Raw genomic sequence first — 13,126 nt, forward strand, 5'->3', positions numbered from 1 at the left:
CCGGCCAATGGTGAGCCACCTCCCACCTTGACAAGGGCGCCATGGGGAGGCAAGAAAATCCTGCCACATATCCAGTCTCCAACTCTCTGGAGACGGGAAGATCAGGGCAAATATGCCTCTGAGTCAGTAAAACTGCAACAAGAGACAGATTTTTAGGGTAATCACAAAAAAAAATTTGGAAGGAAACAAAAGAATATCTTTATGCCGGAATGAATAGAGATGGAATACATTCATTTTTTTTTAACGAAGAAAAAATATTTAGAAAAAGGATTATATGGAACATACAGCACAAAAATAGAGTCTTTGGATCAACAAGCTTGTTCTGATGTTTATATTCCACACTAATCTTCTCCCATTCCATCTGCCTCATCTCGGCCTTTCAGCAGATCTTTTTAGTTTCTTGTACTTGCCTAGTTTATTTCTGGAAGCATCTAAGCTATTGGTCTCAACAACTTCAAACAACTCTCAATAAGGGAGTAAAGAAATGCTCCCTTATTTCCTTATTAGATTTATTAGGAACTACCATGTATTTGTAGATAGCAGTTTTGGATTCTCCCATAATTGAAAACATTCTCTCCTGTCCTGTCCATAATTTTGAAGACCTCGATTAAGATCACTTCTAAGTCTTCTCTTTCTCAAGCAAAATGCCCCAACTTGTTCAATCATTTCCATCGGCTGTAATCCTTCTTTCTTGTACCATCTTTGTAAATAATTTTCGCACTTCCTCTAGATCCTTTTCGGAGTATGGAGACCAGAATTATGCACAGTATTTTATTTGTGGCCTAACCAGGTTTACAATTTTATGATAACTTCCCAACTTTTCAGTTCTATACCCCAGAACAAAATCCTAATGCTTGCTTTAACATTTGTAATTGCTTTACTGACTTACAATGTTGCTTTTAATGATTTATTCTTTTTAAAAAATTTCTCAGGTGCTTGTATTCCTATTTTTCCAACCAAAGTGCATCTCCTCACAGTTATCAACGTTAAAGTTCATTTGTCAATTAACACTCAGCTCTGCAAGTTTTCTAATGTTTTTGTGGTGTTCTACATTCTTCCTGAATGGGTGGCACGGTGACACAGTGGTTAGCACTGCTGCCTCACAGCGCCAGGGACCCAGGTTCAATTCTGACCTTGGGTGGCTGTCTGTGTGGAGTTTGTATGTTCTCCCCGTGTCTGTGTGGGTTTCCTCCAAATGCTCCAGTTTCCTCCCACACTCCAAAGATGTGCAGTTTAGGTGCATTGGCCATGTTAAATTGCCCCTTAGTGTCCAAAGCTGTGTAGTTTTGGTGGATTACCTGGGTAAGTGTGTGGGGGTTACAGGGATAGGACGAGGGACAGGACCTGGGTAAGATGCTCTGCTGGAGAGTCAGCGCAGGCTTGATGGGCCAAATGACCGCCTTCTGCACTGTAGGGATTCTATGATTGCTCAGTGTTGGGTTGCTCCTGAGCGAGTTTGAGAGCTGTGAATGGGAGTGAGTCACACACGCGCACATACACACACACAGTGGTTTCTTGATGCGGGGGACAAACACATAACCCGCCCCCCCCCCTCCCCCCGCCCACCACCTCCGCACACAAACATGCTCTTCCCCTCCATCTCCTCCTTCCTTCCCAAAAACCTATCTGCACACTGGGCTCAGGGAGGAGAAAAGCCCAGAATGAAAGTTAAGCCGCTTCCCACCCCCACTTTTCTATGCGTTCCATAGAGGCCACTCAGAATGTGTGCCACCAGTGAACGTGAGGTTTGATGCTGGTTAGATCTAACTCTTTATCTTGGAAAATCTCAGCCGGTCTGACAGCATCTGTGGGGAGGGAATAGAGCCAACATTTCGAGTCAAAATGTTGGCTCTATTCTCTCCCCACAGATGCTGTCAGAACCGCTGAGATTTTCCAAGATAAAGAGTTAGATTTAACCAGCATCAAACATCAAACACCCTGAAGGGGCCATCGAAATGTTGGCTCTATTCTCTCCCCACAGATGCTGTCAGACCTGCTGAGATTTTCTAGCATTTTCTGTTTTTGTTTCAGATTCCAGCATCCGTAGTATTTTGCTTTTATCTTTATCTTGGTCCCTCCCACTTTCCTGGTGACCAGGACTTGCGGCCGAATCTGCCTCTCCCTAGCTCTGCTTCTTAATGGAACAGGCAAGAAACTTTTCATTAGTTAGCCCTACGGCCTGGCACTTTATAATGGTCATTTTTATTCATTACTCATTTTTTAAAATTATAATTTTTTGTATTGACGTTGCATTTATTTTTGCTCAGAAAGTTGTATATGTTTTCTTCATAACTTCGCTATTTTTTTAAGTTCATGTTTAATGTTGAACCAAACCAGATCTCTGGCAGCTGCTGCTGGATTTCTTGTTGAAGGGAAATGAAAGGCTCGCAAGATTTCTCATTGCTTTTAGGAGAACTGGCTAAAGGAGTTATTTTTGCTCCAATAGAAATGACTAAACTCAAGGTTTTTGGTAAGATTCAGTTAGGGATCAGTAATATTTTGACTTAAGTGAACAGAATTTGAGTTTCAAGACACTTGCTCAGTGAATACAGCCACAAGATTCCACGGGTTTGAAGAAACGAAATGAAACTTTACTATACAAGGTCAGAAAGATAAAACAATGTACAATATCTATCTTACATTCTAACATTCAGGGTTAATATGAGGTACATGTGAATTAACAAGCAAACTGTGGTGGAACACGTCATATGCACAATATATGCCAAATGCAACGAAAACAGAGTCCATGGATTTGTCAACAACCCACAAAGACATCAGTAGCACCATGTGTCAATCAATCTCACTGAAACTCCTACGTCTCTCTCACAAGGGATTCTAGTCTTCATCCTCAAAGCTCTGACCTGGAAATTATTTCCAATTGTCAGTCCAACGCAGACAACGCCAACAATGGCCCACCTTGCAGGGTTTCAAACTTGTCTCCTGAGATTCTGTTGCCCTGAATTCCTGAGTATGCACTCAAACACCAACTCACAAGCACAACATCAGACCATCGGCTGTGCAGAAGAGCACACTACTGCTCCAAAGAGGTCCGTTGCCCCAACAGCCTGCCAACCAACCTTTGGCTGCCTCCTTGGATTTTTGTGTTTGTGTTTGTTCTTCAATAACCAGTGCTTCACATGAGCCCTCTTCACATAAAGCCAGCTACCCACAGCGTTTTTCCTATTTGGAACCTTTTTCTCTGCTCCTCTCTGTTTAACTGAACTGGGATCACTTTCTCTTCCTGTCCCCTGCCTGGAATTCTTCTTTTCGATGGCGATCCACTCCAAGACCTTGGGGTTTTTTTTGCGCCATTTTTCAACTTGCACAGGGGTGCTGGGCCCAAAGAAAATGCTGATCTGCACATGTTCCTGGTCTGTGCGCACGCAAAAGCTCCGAGGTCCATCAGGAGTTGAAGTTCCCGATCTCCAGTATTTCCAGCATTTTCTGTTTATAGTTCAGATTTCCGATATCTGCAGTACTTGGTCCTATTATTTGCTCCATGCTGGGCACTTGTTAGCGTGGGTATTTTCAATTTAAAATGAGAAAACATGTATCACTCAATGCAAAGTGCAATTTTTATGTTCAGAAAGCCCATTTGGCTGGATAGAAATAGCACATTATTGAAAGTGAATTGGTTGGTGCTAATTTACCGGAAGGTTTTCCATTGTTGAACTTGGAAGTAAAATTGGAAGTCATGTACCATCGGATTACGTCACTGTTAATTCAAGATAGTCTCATTTATACATGGGATTGTTGTTTCTGGTGCTTGTGAGCTTCAAGTCTTTTATGCTATTATCTGGGCATTGCATAATAAAGACCTTTCAAAAGAAAAGTGGATAATTTGTTGGAGCAGAGGAAGATCCGGGAGCTAATATTAACCAGCAGGGCAGTGAAATTAGATTAATCAAAGCTTTTCTATAATCTGGTACACACACCATAGCTCTTCCTGTAAACTGTACTAAATGCAAAATGCAAATAGCAAGTCAGCTAAGAGTAGATGAGTCATGTTGAAAACAATGCGAATAAACTTATCTCTATGGTCCTACCCACATTTAGAAACAATACAGGTTAAAAAATGGTTTAGGATGGCATGGTGGCACAGTGGTCAGCACTGCTGCCTCACAGCGCCAGAGACCCGGGTTTGATTCCCAGCTTGGGTCACTGTCTGTGCAGAGTCTGCATGTTCTCCCCGTGTCTGCGTGGGTTTCCTCCGGGTGATCCAGTTTCCTCCCAGTCTGAAAGACGTGCTGGTTAGGCGCATTGGCCATGCTAAATTCTCCCTCAGTGTCCCTGAACAGGCGCCGGAGTGTGGTAACTAGGGAATTTTCACAGTAACTTCATTGTAGTGTTAATGTAAGCCTACTTGTGACACTAATAAATAAACTTAAAATTAAAAGTGTTGTGTTTCCGGCACAGAATGTTTACTACTCATGCAAACATAAGGCTCCAAATTGGTCTCTCCTATAAATTGCAGTACCTTGACAGCCTGCCCCAAGACGGAGGGGTGAAGGGTTGAGCATCACAATAAAACATTACTGACACCATTTAGTGGCAGCCATCACCTCTTAAAGAGGCGATGCATTGTATCTGTGTGCAATTATAACTGAAGATTATGGACTGTGGCAGGCTGAACAGAGGTTGCAAGTCCTTCACCCTATTTGCTGACATTATGTTGGAGGTATTGATGCCTTAAATTTGTGAGAAATATCAAAATATCCTTTTTAGTTTGATGAAGGACAGAGCACAGTAATTCCCATAATCTGTTTATCTGACCATTTGTAAGGGCTTAACTGATCTCCTGGTCCCTCAGTCAGAAGGTATTGGGTTCAAGTCCTACTACAGACAGCCTTGTTGAATGGAAACCAAAACTCTGGTTCTGGATTCTGTTTTGACATCCAAGGAAACATCTGTTTTTGATGGATCTGGGTATCTGCTCTGTCCTCCGATGTTGACTGACATAAAAATGACTAAGGTTCTGACCTGCAAAACTGGCAATTAGCTTGTGAATCCTTTCACTACTTAACACTGTTCTCCAAAGGAAGAGTAGGAGATGGGACAAAAACCACGGGTAAATATGCGAAAACAGTGGTTAGCACTGCTGCCTCACAGTGCCAAGGGCCAGGTTCAATTCTGGGCTCGCGTCACTGTCTGTGTGGAGTTTGCACATTCTCCCCGTGTCTGCGTGGGTTTCCTCCGGGTGGTCCAGTTTCCTCCCACAGTCCAAAGATGTACAGGTTAGGTTGATTGGTCATGCTAAATTAACCCTAGTGTCAGGGGGATTAGCAGGGTAAATATGAAGGGTTACGGGAATAGGGCCTGGGTGGGATTGTGGTCGGTGCAGACTCGATGGGCCAAATGGCCTCCTTCTGCACTGTACGGATTCTATGATTCTAAGAAACAACGTGACCCTAGAAAACATCATCAGCAATATTTCACAGAAAATGCAATAACAGCTTGGATTTATACAGCATCTTGAACAGCTCAAGACACTCGGAGTATCATGTACAATTCTGGTCATCATATAATAGAAAATGATACTGGAAAGAACACAAAAAAGATTTACAAGGGTGGTACCGGAAATGTGAAGTTACGTATGTCAGAAAAGAACAGGCTGGGGCTTTCTTCACTTGAAAAGAGAAGGAGGGGTGACCAAATAAGGTTCTTTAAACTTACAAAAGGTATTGATAGAATAGATAAAGAAAGAGTACTTGTGGAGAAGAGCAACAACCAGAGACCACCAATAGAAGAATAAGTCGAGTAGGAAATTCAAAACTTCTTTACCAGGGTGGCGAGAAATTGGAACTGGCAGTGGTTGTAGTGGCTAGTATAGATGCACGCAAGGGGAGGCTAGATAAGCAGATAAGCGAAAGGTGAATAAAAGGTTAGGCTGCTAGCGAGACTGGAAGAGCTTCGAATCCGGGATAAATGTTGGCATAGATTGCTGGGGCCGATTGGCCTGTTTCTGTGTTGTATATTCAATGTAATACTATTTAAGGCGATTAATTGCATTCAGATACCAGTGAATACAATATACAAAATTGGTTCTGAATTTCTATCAGTTTATATTTCTCTCATGCTATTGTAAACTCAGTAATATTCCGCAAGAGCATTTATCTCTGGTATGTCATGCATAAGGACTACTGTATTCCGCTGACGACTTCATCACTTTTGCTCTGAGGAAGTGTCTGCCTGTGGTTGTCATGCTCTGTGTTAAGTGCCTCGCTGGCATATGGCAATGCGTCAACAACAAATGCTGGAGATTTCCTGGGTGACAGATTGGCTTTCTGCCCAGATTCGGAGAGGCCGCAGATTCAGTTACTATGAGACTATGAGGTTACGGCGGGTTTAAGGAGAGGAAGTGCACCACAGTACCCACGGACGTGAAAGATTACCACCCCGACAACTGTACCTGCATTATTTGGAATGTTGTCCAACTTCTTTTGGAATGAACTTTCAGTTTGAAAAGTGCAGCAATTTTATTTAGCGGTTTCTATGGCAATTTCCATTATTTTTCACCATGCGAAGGGCCAAACATTCAGTTTGGAGACAATGAGACACCTCTCACAAAAGTCATTTTGGTTCCTTCTGACTCAAAACAAAATAAGCATGGCAAAATACAGGAAAGCAAACGGCGATTTCCTTTGGTCGCTGTATGATAGCGACGTGCGTCGAACGGGGACGTTTGCCCTTTCTAGCGAAATGGAAAGTTGTTTCTTTTACGGCGCTTTCGAGGAATATCTGTGGGAACGTTTAAATGAAAACTTCCCGAGTACCCTTTATTTTAAACGAATCGCCCACACTTTAAGGCAGTTACCAAACTGGGAATGACTATATATATTTCTGAATAATAATGGTACGCCCAAAATATACTCAGTAAACAATAATAGGACCTTCTGTAGTTCAATGGTCTCAACATCCACTTCACTGTGAACTCGTGGTACATGGCGAAGTTGAGGCGAATAGCAAACATGCATTCCAAAGAAAGCGAGATAAGGAGTTGAGTGGGGAAGGAATAGGAGGATATATGATTAGGATGAGATGGATCCTGCTGCTTACAAACACCGACACAGATCTATTGCGTTGAATGGCCTGTTTCTGTACAGTATTGTACGGTAAAATGCTATGATGGGATTCGAACTCAAATCCCACCCAGTCATACAGAGTTAAAATCGGGCCTTTATATGTATTGTTCATCACTCCCAGCAGAAGGACACACTTAACAAGGTCTACATTTGGGTGCATCAGTATCAACGAATCGCCGACTAGGTGGTGACCATATAATTTCTTGGAGTAACTGCTTATGTTTGGAAATGTTCCCTGATTACATTAGACAGTTTGAGGTGTGCTCCTGCTGGGTTATTGAAAACGCGTGTTTACTTGAAAGCGGACTCTGAACCCAACACACTAGCCAGACGTGATACCTTCCCTTCAGATCCTTTGTTTGGATTTGTGTCTGAGATCCTGGTGATAATCGCAATGGCAAGCTGCACAGAAAGGTAAACTGGTGAAGTCTCTGTCGCGTTTCTGTCAAAAGCCAATGTTTCCTCTTTTTTTATTATTAATGTTATTTTTAACTGCAGATGCGTGAACTAATATTTTTCACTCCTTGTTCCTTAAAAGGTACAAGTTCACAATCGTGATGATAAGTACTATGCTACCAGTACAAATGTCACAGCATAAGCTTCCAATCTTTCGGGACCTGGGAGTGTGGGACTTCTACCATGCCAGCAGATGGCAATATCCAATGTTCGCGGTTGTGTTTGGGGCGGTTACCAGCAGTTCTGTCCACATCATGAGAAATTATCTTTAAAAACATCAGGAAGTGGGCGCTTCTGGACAGTAACCATGAAGCTGTGCTTCACTTTAATGCAATAGGTTTAATTTTCTATTTATGGGACTATGAGCGACGCATAAATTAGGACAAAGTGTAGAGAAGTCAAACACAAACTGAAGAGAAATCATGCTCTCAGACTGTTTCTTGAGTTAAAAATCACATCGGATATTGCGTGGGGAAATGCCCGAACTGTTAGCAATGAGGAAGGAGCCAAATCAAAATACATGTAATAATGTAAATAATTCATGATGCTTTCGTTTTAATCTCTTACTTTTCGTATGTGTCTATTGGTCCGATACACCGTAAGGAAGTCACAAGAGCTCAATATGATACGTCGATTAAATAAGTTAAATGGACTAACTTAACCAACTGATTATCCCTCTTAAACTGAGTAGGACGTTGAGGTGATAAACTAACGTTAACAGTTCGCTGGTAACGTCACAACGAAGCCTCTCCAGGCATCGATGTGATTTTTTTGTCCACCTTGCCGACAGCAAGGCTGACTTAGTCAACATCCGAATGGATTGATCTGTTCCATCAATGCTCCCTGTATCCAACGCAGGTGAGGCCGAGAGTTCGGCTATAAGGGCTGAAAATGACAGCTGCTCACTCCCAGGGCTGGAGGTGATTCACCGATTTCATTTGGTGCTGTACTAACACACACGATGACACTGGGAGTTCCTGCTGTGGCACTAATCTCATTCCCCCGCTGGGCACCGCAGGGGTTGGGGTGCATTATTGACCCTAATAATCACATTTTAATTTGATGTTTTTAAGTTTCCTTTGCACTTTGATTTCTGATCGGGCTGTTCCCCCTCCTTTTTGGGGAGCTGCCCCTTTTACTTTGTCCTGATTTAATCTGAGTTTGTTTATTTGGTTTGACCTAAAAAGAGGGCACTAATCTCATTCCAGAACTGCAGTAACCACCTCCTTAGTTCTCTGCCTAACCCAGTGGTTCCCAAAGGGTGCGGCGCGCCACACTGGTGCGGTGAGAGAGGATGGCAAGTGTGGCTGGAAGATTCAAGGACAATCAAAGAAACATTTAAACATGGATTAGATGTTTTTCCAAAGTGATTGTTTTATACTTTCTGGGTGTCCCATGATCATATTATGAAGTAGTTGTGTTCTATGTTATGAATCAAGCACTGCTAGGAGTTGTTTGTTTTTGAATGTATTTCTTATCAATAAAAAATTCGGTGTGGCGCGAGCAAATTTTTATTCCGAAAGTGCGGCCCTGTTAAAAAAGTTTGGGAACCACTGGCCATGGGAACAACACCAACATCAACCGCCTGAACACTCACAACCCCGTCTGACTCGATCGCTTTGCATTCATGTTGGAGTCTGTATAGTAATTAAAACCTGTAAAAGCAGATTGAGGCAATTCGGAACATAATTTTGGATTTATATATATTTTTAAATTGTGTAATTTCTACGGGTTCTGAGAAAATCTGAAATTGGTTGTGTCTGCTCCTCCGATGCTACGGTTCTTGTATGTATCCAGTCCAAAGATGTGCCGGTTAGGTTGATTGGCCATGCTAAATTGACCGTAGTGCCAGGGGGATTGGTAGGGTAAATGTGTGGGATTTCGGGAATAGGGCCTGGGTGGGATTATCGGTACAGACTCGATGGGCCGAATGGCCTCCTTCTGTACTGTAGGGATTCTATGATTGGAATCTCAAGAAACTGAATTCTTGTATTAAACTTCAGAATATTGCTGACCTTTTAGAAGTTCTTCAGTTTAACAACACGGTTCAAAAGTACAAGTGAGCCAAATGCCAGTACCTTGAGAATGGGCCTGAAGCGCGCCTGCGCCTTTTCATGAAATATGACTAGGGGATAAAGCCGTTTGTGGTTTATGATATGTTGGACAGTTCAAATAACATGGCATGACCACTTTGGTACGGATAATACTGCTTCAACTCTGAATAAAACAATGCGAATTAACTATATTTTACTTCGCAGGTTACATTTTGTTTTGTCATTTCACGGGTTACGCAAACAGGATTGTCCAGAGAGAGAATATCTGCGGTTACTATCTTTGCTAATTCCTTTGGCTAGCGAGAGGTTTCAGCAAACTTGTGACGAACAGGCGGGTGACTCTACGGGATCCTTCACTAATGGGAGAAAATGAGGCTTTAGCAGAAACTGCACCCTGTTACTGATTTGTTGATACCTAAATGAATATGTTTTAAAATGAGCTGACCAGTTAACTGAACTCTGGTCGAAATGTTAAATAGGCTTCAGGAGTTAAAAGGCGGGGATAAATCTATCCCCCCAGTTGCATTGCCGAATTTCATTTTATTTTCTCCATTTTCAATGAAACGTTCCCCCTATGACCACACAGGTAGTTCACCTGTGTACTTCGCATCGCCCTTTGTTTACAAATACATCATGATTCTTTGGAATGCTTCATGGGAAAAGGAGCAAATCGAATTCTGATATTAACACTGTAAGAAGTCTCACAACACCAGGTTAAAGTCCAACAGGTTTATTTGGAATCACGAGCTTTCGGAACGCTGCTCCTTCATCAGATGCGTGGAGTCCAAATAGAAACCTGTTGGACTTTAACCTGGTGTTGTGAGACTTCGTACTGTGCCCACCCCAGTCCAACGCCGGCATCACCACATCATGATATTCACACTGCAGGCGTGGATTCAGGATTTTGAACTGATAGACCTTTTAATAGGGGGTTAATTACCTTGTAGGGGGTTATAGGAATGTAATTGTTACATCTGTGATTTACTCCAATGAATAATTTAATCGTATCCACGTGGGACAGTCAAATTATTAATGGATCATGCATCTTAGTGTTTAGTTGTGAAATTGAACCCTTGCGACTCTGCTCCTAATTGACTCCTCTTAGATTAAATAACCCCCGGAATAAACCCACACCGATGGAAAATGAATTTCTGTTTACATAGCTGGGAAATTAAGTTTACATGGAAAGTACTCTTGTAATGCATTCGATATTGTTATTGTTGCTGTTGGTCCAGTTGTCATAGTTTTTTTAATGCCTGAGCAAGCTTACATAAACTTCTTTAAATGCGTTTGCAACCCGCAGTCAACTGTTCAGTCTGCTTTCATTTAACACCCATCCTAGCTGTCAAATGTTGAAAAAAAACACTGTCTGTGGATGAAAACAGTGCAGATTGCTTAGAACATTCGGCTTCTTAGCTGACCTGGGCACATTCGTCGCGCATGTATTACTGCTGATGTTTTATTTTAAATGTTTTTGATTGTAGGTTTTTTTGTGAAAAGCGGGGTGCTTTGGAGAAATATATCATAACCAGCGGCCCATCGAAAGTGAAGCTAGTGGAGGTGTGCAGACAATTGATTTCCTGTTCTGAAAATTCCCAAGTTCTGGTCCAAACACAAGCAGAAACGCTTGCAGATGTCACAATATTTCCCCCAAACGGCACCTAACTTGCTGGAGTAAAACAGTAGCTCTTCAATCCAATGGGGAATGCGGGAGGAAATGCTTTACCCAATGGAAGGTAACTGCAATGTTAACATCCTATTCACATGGAGTAGTTGAGGCAAATAGCATAGATGGATAAATTCATGAGGGAGAAAGGGATATGTTGAAAGGATTACATCAAGTGCGAGGGTTGGGAGCATAAAGGCCTGCATAGACCAAATGGGCCGAATGATCTGTTTCTAGAAGAAAAGGGCGCGCATAAAAATAGTTTTGACTGAATATTATGTATTTACTGAAAGTTCACACACGGACGAAATTCTAGGAGTAGGTGGACGATTTTTTTAGCGAGCCGAGCGTCACTTTCTGTGCTGCAAATAATATTCTATGCGATCTTTGCGGGTAAAAGTAACGAGCACCTTATTTTATAGAGTATGATAATCTCGCCAAACAATTTAAAATGGTGCTGGACATTGAACAGTTTCCCATAAGGAAAAGATATAAGTAGGTTAAGTGGATGGGCAAAGATGTGGCAACTGGGGTATAATGTGGAAAAATGTGAAATTGTCCATTTTGGCAGGAAGAATAAAAGAGACGCATATTTTTTAAATGGTGAGAGTTTGCAGAGCATTGGGCTGCAGAGGGATCTGGGTACCTTAGTGCATGAATCGCAAAAGGCTACTATACAGGCACAGCAGGTAAGTAGGAAAGCCAATAGAATGTTGTCATTCATGGGGAGGAGAATTGAAAGTAGGGAGGTTATGCTTCAGTTGTACAGAACATTAGTGAGACCACACCTGGAGTACTATGTATTGTACTGGTCACCTTATTTAAGGAAGGATGTAAATGTTTTAGAAGCAGTTCAGAGAAGGTTTACCTGATTAATACCTAGAATGGCTGGGTAATGCGGAAAGGTTGGACAGGCTAGGCTTGTATCTGCTGGCGTTTAGAAGAGTAAGAGATGACCTGATTGAAACATATAAAATCCTGAGGGGTATTGACAGGCTGGATGTGGAGAAGATGTTTCCTCTTGTGGGAAAATCAAGAACCAGGGGTCATTGTTTAAAAATAAGGGGTCGTCTATTTAAAATGGAGATGAGGTGAAATGTTTTTCTCTCAGAGGGTGGGGAGTCTTTGGAACTCTCTTCCTGAAAAGGTGATGGAAGCAGACATTGAATATTCTTATGGTAGAGATGGATAGATTCTTGGTAAGCAAGGAGGGTGATAGCTTATTGGGGATAGGGATTCAGATTTGAGGTTACTATCAGATCAGCCATGATCTTATTAAATGGTATAGCAGACTCGAGGGACCGAATGGCCCACTCCAGCTCCTTGCCCGTAGGTTCGTATTTTTATTATCAATTGTCATTGCTAAACGCTCCCAGATCAGATGTAAGTAAATACAGGTGGGAGGCCAAATTGTCTATTCAGGAATAACTCAGCATTTACACTGCAACCTTAACATCCTTAAAAACTAATTCCCGAAGGAGTCCCGAAGAATCTTACTGGACTTGAAACTCTGTTTCTCTCTCTCCACATATGCTGTCAGACCAGCTGGGTTTTTCGAGCACTTTCTGTTTTTATTTAGGTTTGCTGCTGCTTGCTGTGTAAACCAAGGGTAGTGTCAACACTGGTTTATGAAATGTTCATGGGGTCTTCTTGACCTCACCAACATCCACCTGAATTCAGTTAAACATTTAGAGAGCAGGAATTCACCTTTCCCAACTCTCTAAACACTTTAAATTCAAACTAATGGAAGAGAGCTTTCTCTGTACAGATTAGCTAATGTTCCGGTCAGGCAAGGGGATGTCAAGTGAATACAAACCGAGTTCATCTTGGCTAGTAACCCTATGGCATGTATCGGTCTAGGACCGGAA

This window comes from Mustelus asterias, chromosome 15 (genome assembly GCF_964213995.1).
Source record: "Mustelus asterias chromosome 15, sMusAst1.hap1.1, whole genome shotgun sequence".
NCBI lineage: Eukaryota > Metazoa > Chordata > Chondrichthyes > Carcharhiniformes > Triakidae > Mustelus > Mustelus asterias.